This window comes from Poecilia formosa, unplaced genomic scaffold (assembly GCF_000485575.1).
Source record: "Poecilia formosa unplaced genomic scaffold, Poecilia_formosa-5.1.2 Scaffold145, whole genome shotgun sequence".
NCBI lineage: Eukaryota > Metazoa > Chordata > Actinopteri > Cyprinodontiformes > Poeciliidae > Poecilia > Poecilia formosa.
The window spans coordinates 88,961-97,650 of record NW_006800084.1 but is presented as its reverse complement, the minus strand read 5'-3'; the positions used below and the strand labels follow the sequence as shown (position 1 = coordinate 97,650).

Below are 8,690 nucleotides of genomic sequence, written 5' to 3'. Positions count from 1 at the left end.
AAATAGCATTATAACATGATATAAAGCTAAAAATAAACAAAAAACAAACAAACTTGATTTTAAATATAATCCCCTCAGCTCCCTTTTTAACCAGTGTATGGAAGAGCTGGACTGCTTGGTAACATACTGGCAGAAAGACCGATTCTGCAAAAACATCCATCATGTCTGTTTGAGACTCAAAGGAGAGGTTTCAGAAAAAAGTTGCCAAAACACGCACGCTGCTCATGTTGCATCACTATGTAGTCAGCGAGGAGAACTAGGAGGCAGAGTTCCTCCAAGTTACCAAGATGCTGCAAAGCAAATAAGTGCCTGGATGTACCATCAACAACACTCAGACGTTGGGGGAAAAAAAAAAAGGTGCATTTTTAGACTTCCGTAAGCTTATATCTGTGTGCTTGACACTTCCAGTTCATCAGTGAGCTGTGAACACAGATTCCCTTGGGGAGAAAAAAAGCTACCTCAGGGACAGCGTGACCACTGACCTTTGAAAAAATCTCCAGGATCCTGGTTCGAGACTGAATGTTAACGCTTTGCCCCCTCTACCACAACTGAAGGCTTATTTTTCTTCTGGAACTAAGTGAAGAAATGCCCCCTCTGCCACGGGTCATCGAGTTTTGGCGTTACAGAAAGTCCCACCAAGTCCTTCACAGACAAACAGTTACGTCCAACTTTAACTGGACTTTGAAAGTCGGCGTACTGCAGACATTATTCCCTAATCTACGTTTTTGAGTGTTTGTACAGATTTTGTACTTTTATGTACAGCCTTTCTCCTGACCATTCGTAGCAGATTTGGACGATTTGTGAACATTTTCTAGGGAAACATATTGCCGAAAGGTGTAATGTGTGTGTGAATAGAGTGTGTGTACACTCTATTCAAAATTCTTTAATACAGAGCAGTCATGCGGAATGATGATGATAAACTTCATGATAAACCAGGTAATTGTGCTATTTGTCATGTTGTCATGGGTTCTGGTAAATTTCTCAGTAGTTCAAAGTTTCAGGCCTCAGGTAAAGCCCGCTAATGGAGATCCCGGTGAGAGTGAGCGCACTAATAAACTCCTGACTCTTCTTCTCTGAGATAATTTGCTGGGACACTTATTACTTCAGGTGGTGATTCATCATTTCAAGCAGCGCACAAACGCATCGCATGCAATAGTTTGGAATAATAATGCTGGTTTGAGAAACTTTGTCCTGCTCACTTTTGACTTGCAAGATCAGAGAGATGTAAGAGAAAACAGTGAAGCAATTTTAGTCTAAACCTGTGCCAGATTATGCATAATTTATTGTCACCAAAATTAATATTTAACCTTTGCTCGTCGGGGTAATACTGTGGCTTGTATTTAAAATCTCATCTTGCGAGCAGCGGTGTACCATACATGTTAGGCAGCGTCATAAATATCCCAGTAAGATTAATAATTCCGTGTCATGTTAGCAGCTGCTCCTGCAGAGACGCTTCAACCACGCCGTCTGTCCTGTTATGCATCTCAAATCCAGCAGAGGGCAGTCTCGTCAAAACTGTCAGCATCGAAAACAGTACAGCGGTCTAAGCCTGTTTGAAGAGAGGATTCTGGATATTATTGAAATTCAATCTGAATTCCAGTAGGACCAGTATGTTTTACTGGTTGCTATTCTTACCTGCAGCTCAATTAAAGCTTTATAACTTCAAGGCTTTTATGTCTGCAAATCCATTATTGAGGTCCTTTTTTTCCCCTCTCTCTCTTTGAAGTGTCAACTTAATTTAGTCTGCTTCTGGTTTTCTGTTAAAACGTTTTCATTTAGTTTTTCAGCTATATAACAACATTATAGTGGTATAAGCGACCCCTTTTCAAAGTCATGTTAAAATGAAAAGATTTTAACAAAGGCTGCGTAAAAGTAATTTAACCTCTAATTATTTCACGTTTGTTACATTGCAACCACAAACTTTAAAGTTGAGATTTTTATGGAACAAACTAGCTTAAAGTAGCAAATAATAGGGGAGAAGAAGAAAAATATACTGAATTCTTGTGTTGTTTTTTTTTGGTACGATGGCAGACGTGAAGAGAGGCATTTGTATTTGCATCGGTTTCAACTTTTCTCTTGCAAGTGTGTTCAGAGCGATGAGCAGCGTCACTGCTGGTTGTCTTGGCAACAGATTTCTGAACCTCCTCCGGAGGCGCAATGAGACACTTTTCTGATTAATGCTCTCCTTCTCCATGCTGTCAGTTTTATTTCGGTAAGTTTTCAGATGTAACACACTCTTTCAGCTTTGCGATGATGGGTTTTACGATGGTCAGAGCTTCAGATATTTATGACCTAACTTTAAACTTCTTTAAAACTTTCTCCCTGATCTGCCTGCTGTGTTCCTTGAACTTCCTGCTGGTGCTGTCTAATATTTTATAGTCAACTTCTGAAGCCTTCACGGAACAACTGGGTTTACACTGAGGTTAAATTAGGTCTAGTTGAACTCATTTAGTAATTAGCTAACTTCTGAAGATAATTGGCGCCGTTAGATTCAAGGAATGCAAATGTTTGCCAAAGATTTTGTTTACAAACAAATAGGAAAATTATGTTTATTATGGAATCATGTTACAATCAAGCTGATTTTATTTGATCTTTTTGTTCAAACTCTGCATCTGAGTGGGACAAAAACGAACGTTGCGTGAAGCAGCCTGGAGAAACGCATTAATAAGCCTTTAGAGAGAGCAGGGAAGAGACGGGGGCAGTGCATCATGTTTGGGGAAACTCATAAATACTTTATTAGCATTTCAGTCCACTGGGGAAAATTAGATTGTAAAGGTAATAAAGCAAAGACAAATTTTGTTAGCGATTTAGGTGTGAAGAAATTACTCCACGGAGCCCAAAAGAGAAAAGTCCAACGAAGTGATGGAGAACTTGCAGACGTGTTCCCTCTGGCGTTAAACAAACCAGCTGTGTAATTCCTGCTTGACTGACTAATGTTGGTATCAAACGATTGGAAAGCGCTGTGCTGTCTGCAGTGGTGTTTGCTTCTGCAATCACCAGTGTAAAATCAGGACATGTGTTATCAACACCCAGGAGGAGATTTTACTATCAGTCACATAAATCACATTATATTTCCTGTAAAAAATAAAAATAAAAATTGTATTTCTGCTGCACAAACAACTATCTTGCTATGTGAAACATTAACGATCACTAGCTACCTTAAGATCTATGGAGATCATATTGAAAATATTTAGGCCAGATGTCCCACAGACAATGTTGATTTAATTTTCTGTTCATACACATGAGTGTCAGTCTTTTGGATTTATTCCTTGTGATTTTCACTTTTACCTTTCAGGGCTTCTCATCAGAAATCTAATGTTTCCCGTAACGCTGGCTACTTTACCCAAAGTCGCGCTTGGAGCTTTAATTTTAGCGAAAGCCAGAAATGACACCACCTGCGATCCATTTTGTCACACTTTGTCAAAAATCCCCAAAGCAGACTCCTCTTGGGGGCAGTCCTCATTTAAGTCTGGCAAGCCTTTAAATGAGCTGTTTTTCCCTTTTACCACCGCAAGCTCTTGTAGATGTTGGAATTAAAATCTTATTGTGTTTTCTAAATTTTATTTCATACTTCTCCTACAGCTGAAACAGAATTATTTGCCTGCACTGTATAAAAACAGACACACAGCATTTTTATTCTCCCTGTTTTTAATGTTGAATGAGATTAAATCTTTACTGTGTCAGGCTGGTTGGGAATATGGAAACAATAAATGCCAAAATAATGAGATGTAAAATAATAATAATAATAATAATAATAATAATAATAATAATAATAATAATAATAATAATAATAATACAAAAGTTTCTACACATGTATAAGTTTACAGACATTAAAGTTAATCTGCATTTAGCAATTTGGGAAATCCCAAGTTGAAAATGTGATGGGTTTGTAAAATGTTTTTTTTTTTTTTTACATCCATGCTGCCTCCTTGGAAAACATTTACAGCATAAGCTAATAAACAAGGTAGATAAACGTGTATCTCCACAAGTCTGTTTCACCCTTTTTGTGCAATTTCCAGATGACTATATGTGTTTAAATACTGGAAGTTAAAACACCATGGAAATGTGCAGCCTTCAGGAAATAGACATGTCCCAGAGTTGGATGTGTTTGTTGTTAAGAAAGTGTCGTTATTCACGACGAATGAGGCTCTGCACAGATTAGGACTGAGTACAGATTAGCCACTCAGACAGGAAGAAGCCACTGTTCCAACAGCAACATTACAGCCTGAAAGAGGATTTTTTTTTTCAGGGGGGAAAATATTGAGGAGACATTTTAAGTCATTAGCTAAGAAGTTAAAACTGGACTACAAAACGGTCTTCCAAATGGACAACAACCAAGATTACTTAGTTGAATCGGTTACAAAGTGTCTTAAGGACAAAGTTAATGTTTGCCCATCACAAAGCATCAGCCCCAAAGAAAATGTTTAGACAGGGGAGAGAAGGCATGTGTGAGTGAAAAAGCCTGTAAACTTAATTCAGTTTAAATATCAGTCAGAGACAAAATGCAGTTTTTAAATGAAGGCGTTTATTATGAAAGGAGAAAAATCCAAACCCACAAGGCCCTGTGCGACAAAGTAAAGGCCCCTCGGATCACACCAGAGTTCAGAGTTCACTGCTTCTACTGGACAAACATGCAAAAAACCAAGCAGAAAGTCAGTAAAGGCTTAAAACACTTTTTCACACCGCTGTGTTTAATTTAAAAGCATCTGATCTTATGTGCTGCTTATTATCCATCTGCGATTTGCAAGCTGAGCCACAGATTTCTGATTTGATTTGTTTTTTTGTTTGTTTTGTTTTTGTTTGTTTTTAGCTCTGCCGAAGTGTCGCTGGTAATCCAAAATATCTTGTGAAGTTCTGGCGGACCTCGGGGTCGTGGCAAACCGAGCTGATGCGATCCAGCGAGTCAGGGCCGCAGACCACCAGAGCTGCGTGCTGCATGAGATCCTCGGTGGATGCTTGTGTGCTGCCGTGGAAGGCTGTGCTGCGGGGCAGAACAGCAGCCTCAGTGGCTGTGTGAGAAAAGGCCGCCAAGGAGTCCTATTTATAGACACAGCCAGGCAATGTGGGGCATTGTTTCAGGCATTTACAGTAAGGAGAACTGTCCAATCTCAAGTCACTACAAAGGTTTATAATACCGCTCCCTTCCTGGGGTTGTTTGACTTTTAATTATTTAGCTGGTTATTTATTTTTGCCGCTGCTGTGTTGGTTTGCTGCAGGCAAGTCTGCAGATGTCTGAGCTTCAACCCTGTTAAGAGGCTGAACTGAAGGACTATGACTAAGCTTCATTTGTTTGTAACACAATAATAGCCCATTTATTTATTTATTTATTTTTTATCTCATTATGTCACCTGCCTATCTGGGCTTAAAAACAGAGACGCTTTTACTCTGATCAGGAAAATAGTCCAAATCAACATCTGGCATGTTCCGTACAAAACTCCCAGTGTAAAATTTAATATTGGGAGTAAAACCAATCTGGGTTTAACAGCAGGACGCAAACTTTTACATCCAACCCAAACCTGCACAAGAAATCAGGGTTTGAGGTGAGTGTAAAAATAATGCTTCTTTTTAAACGTGAGACCTAAGACATATTTCAATCAAATGTATCCGGCGCGTTAAAATGGGAATGCTGTACAATTGAATCTTAGCAATCAAATCCCACCTCCTGCCGGGCTTCATGAGCCTTGAAGATCATAAAGAGGAAGAGAGATTAGTACACTGATAACAGAAAATGTCATTTTATATTTTGGTACCTAAGCAATTTATCTTGTGGTTCTGTCAATTTGTTATATAATATCCTTCATCTGTATCTCTTTTTCACCACTTAGTTCTCTCTATGTCTCAAATAAGGCTTTAAAGTGCAGCTGCAGATGCTGACAGATTTATTCCTCTTAAAATTACTCCAAATCTTTTTTTCTTTTTTTTTTCAAAGTATCTGTTTTTTTATTAAGCTGCTATTTTGTCTTCTGAAGCCACTTACAGCTTGGAGTGTTATTGCCATTTTCAGTGGCGCATTATTACTTTTTATTATTATTATTATTATTATTATTATAACAGACATAGTTTACCGCACACTGAACCGAGGTGATGTGGAGGATCGTCTCCACCATCTGCACACAATATCTGTCAGCATTAGATTTGAAGAAATGAGCTCTGCTACAACAGGCGACTGTGATTCACTCTTGCGCGGGAAAACCGTGGCCGTAGGCTCCCCTTCGCATATGCTGCTGTTTGTTGAAGTAATGCAGCAAAAGGATGCATGAGATGAAATAGGAACGCATCACGGCGGCGGGTCAAGGACTTACCGGCAGAAATGGTTTGCTTTGTGTTTTCCAGAACAGTCGTTGTTGTTGTAGATGATTATAACAGCGCTTGCAATCAGCTTTTCAGAAGATAAGATTAGTGTTTGTGAATGCACAGAGATGTGCGAAGAAACTTTGAGACGATCTGTGCGGTTCTCAAAGGAATACAAATCTAACATGCTCCTGTTTTTTTTTTTTTTTGAAGGGGGCAAAAGGGAGATTGCTTCAACAAGGCTGTTTGTGTGCATTTATGGGGAAGGATGATGCCTCCTTTTTTCCTTCCATCGACTGGCAATCAAACAAAGAAAGGTTAAGAGAACTCAACAGGCTTTTTTTATTTATCAGTGGCTAAGTCCATAACAAAAAGATTTGTCTGCTGGATTTGACCTGAAAGTACAGTTTGTCTTTTTTTTGGACATGAATTCTTCTTGTTAAATCACAACACAAAAGAATGTTACAAAAGATATGCTATCGTGTCTTTTAAAAACAAATTCAGAAATTTTTTAAAATTATTTTTAAAAAATAATAATTTTTCTGAGCCAGAAAGAAATCTCAGAGACGTCAGGCAAAGCTCTTTGTTTCAGACGGATAGATGTAAAGGCGGGGTTTTAAAATAGATGACACGGCTTTCCACCCAGGGCTCTATTTCATAACGGAGCAGCATGAAGGTTAAAATAAGTTTTCTATTGCTTATTTTTATGTCCGGTGAATGAAGAGAGGCCACTTCTGGTTCATAAAGTTTAATTCTGTACATGAATTAATATGCCGGTGTTAACACAATAACCACTGAAAGAAAATATGACCAAACGTTGGGGCTGAAGATGTGCAGGTTGTTATCTAAGACACAGGCTGTTCCAGCAGTTCATTTCTGGATACACCGAAGCACAGATTCATGTGCTTTAGCCACTGGGGGTTATTGATTTTCAGACAGTCGCTGAAATTTCAGACAGACGGTGTACCGTCATCGAGGTGAAAAAGAGATGCAGCTTCAGTGAGACCATGTTTCTGTGAATTCTGACTAACTCCAAACCTGCACAATACACTTGTCCTTACTCATCCTGATTCTCTGAAACTCTGCAACCAAACTCTGTACAAAATGTCCTTACACACCCTTACATCTGCGCTATTAAGGTCTCATACAATAACATTTTTCACAATTGATTCTAAACTAATTAAAAGTCAGTGATTGGACTTTTTTTGATGACTTAGTCAAATCGTATCCGATGTGTTTGACTGCAGACGGGCGATCTCTGAAAACTAATTCTCACACTGGATGTGCCTGTATTTAGGCCACTTTGCTCCCTTAGGCTTACAACTTGTGTGCATAATTCCGAGGGTTATAACAAGCAGTTGCTATTTATAAAATAAGGTTACCACTTTCAGAAACAGATGTATTGGCGCTGGCGAGTCATTGAACGTGTCAGCCCTGCACTGACTGCTTCCGCGTCGCACGGCGGACACGCTCAACTTCCAGCGACGGAAAAGAGTCGGCGTGTTTATTTACGTTGCGCAGACCTGTAGCAGGGAGACTGCAGCTTGGCGAGTAGGAAAGCTCCACTTTTGAGGTTTATTTGATGTGCAGATGATTCTAGTGAGTGCATGCTTCGCATGGGCCTCATTTACACAATGGGTTTACATTTCTGCAGCTCATTTATCAAATTACATCAGCCTCCTGCAGTGAGTAAGCAATACTAGAGTGGATAAAACAATTTAACTTTCCATATCATTAGGGAGATAAATGCTCACCCCAGTGGAAGTTCAGCTGGAGGAATCTAATAAGGGTGTTTCAGCGTAAAGTCATTTCTCATCACGCTGCAGCATCATAATGTGTTTTAAGTCATAATGTGCGATAAGACATGAAGAGCAACAGTTGAACAGCAAACGGTGAAAATTCACGTTTGATGTAACTGGGAAGCTTTTTTAGATGGTTTCTAATGGTCTCACCAAGTGGGACATGTGGGTACGGGAAGTCAAGCAGCCCAAAAATGTAATAACTGTTTGATTTTAGGGTCATGCTAGAGGTGTGATATCTCTGTTCCATGTGTAGTTTCAAAACTAAACTGAACTAAAAGGGACATCAAAAAAAAAAATCTCAATTTTTGGAGTATTTCAGTTACATGGCGCCACTGCAAAAAAAAAAAAAAATTAGAGTTTTATCTTTGCTTTTGGTGCCAATATTTTGGGGATTTATTATACTTGCAAATATGAAATGTTGTTGTCAGTTATTATAAAACGTAATGTCAGAGTTAAATACCTTTTTTTGTTGATCACAAAAAACTATTCAGTTATAAATAATTTCATTGTTTGTTATTTGCATTTCTTTTATTTCGAAGTAAATACACGTGTTAATTACTACTATGTGGGTAACATTGTTTCACTTAACGCAATTCT

General features: G+C 38.7%; 1 long non-coding RNA gene across 1 annotated transcript; it reads left to right on the top strand.

Annotated features, from left to right (window-relative positions):
• The first annotated feature begins 2,017 nt into the window (after positions 1-2,017).
• Positions 2,018-8,444, top strand: LOC107837485 (uncharacterized). The gene is made up of 3 exons (XR_001663493.1): positions 2,018-2,212; positions 4,811-5,088; positions 6,505-8,444. It is a non-coding gene; the product is annotated as an uncharacterized LOC107837485 (long non-coding RNA).
• The last annotated feature ends 246 nt before the right edge of the window (positions 8,445-8,690 follow it).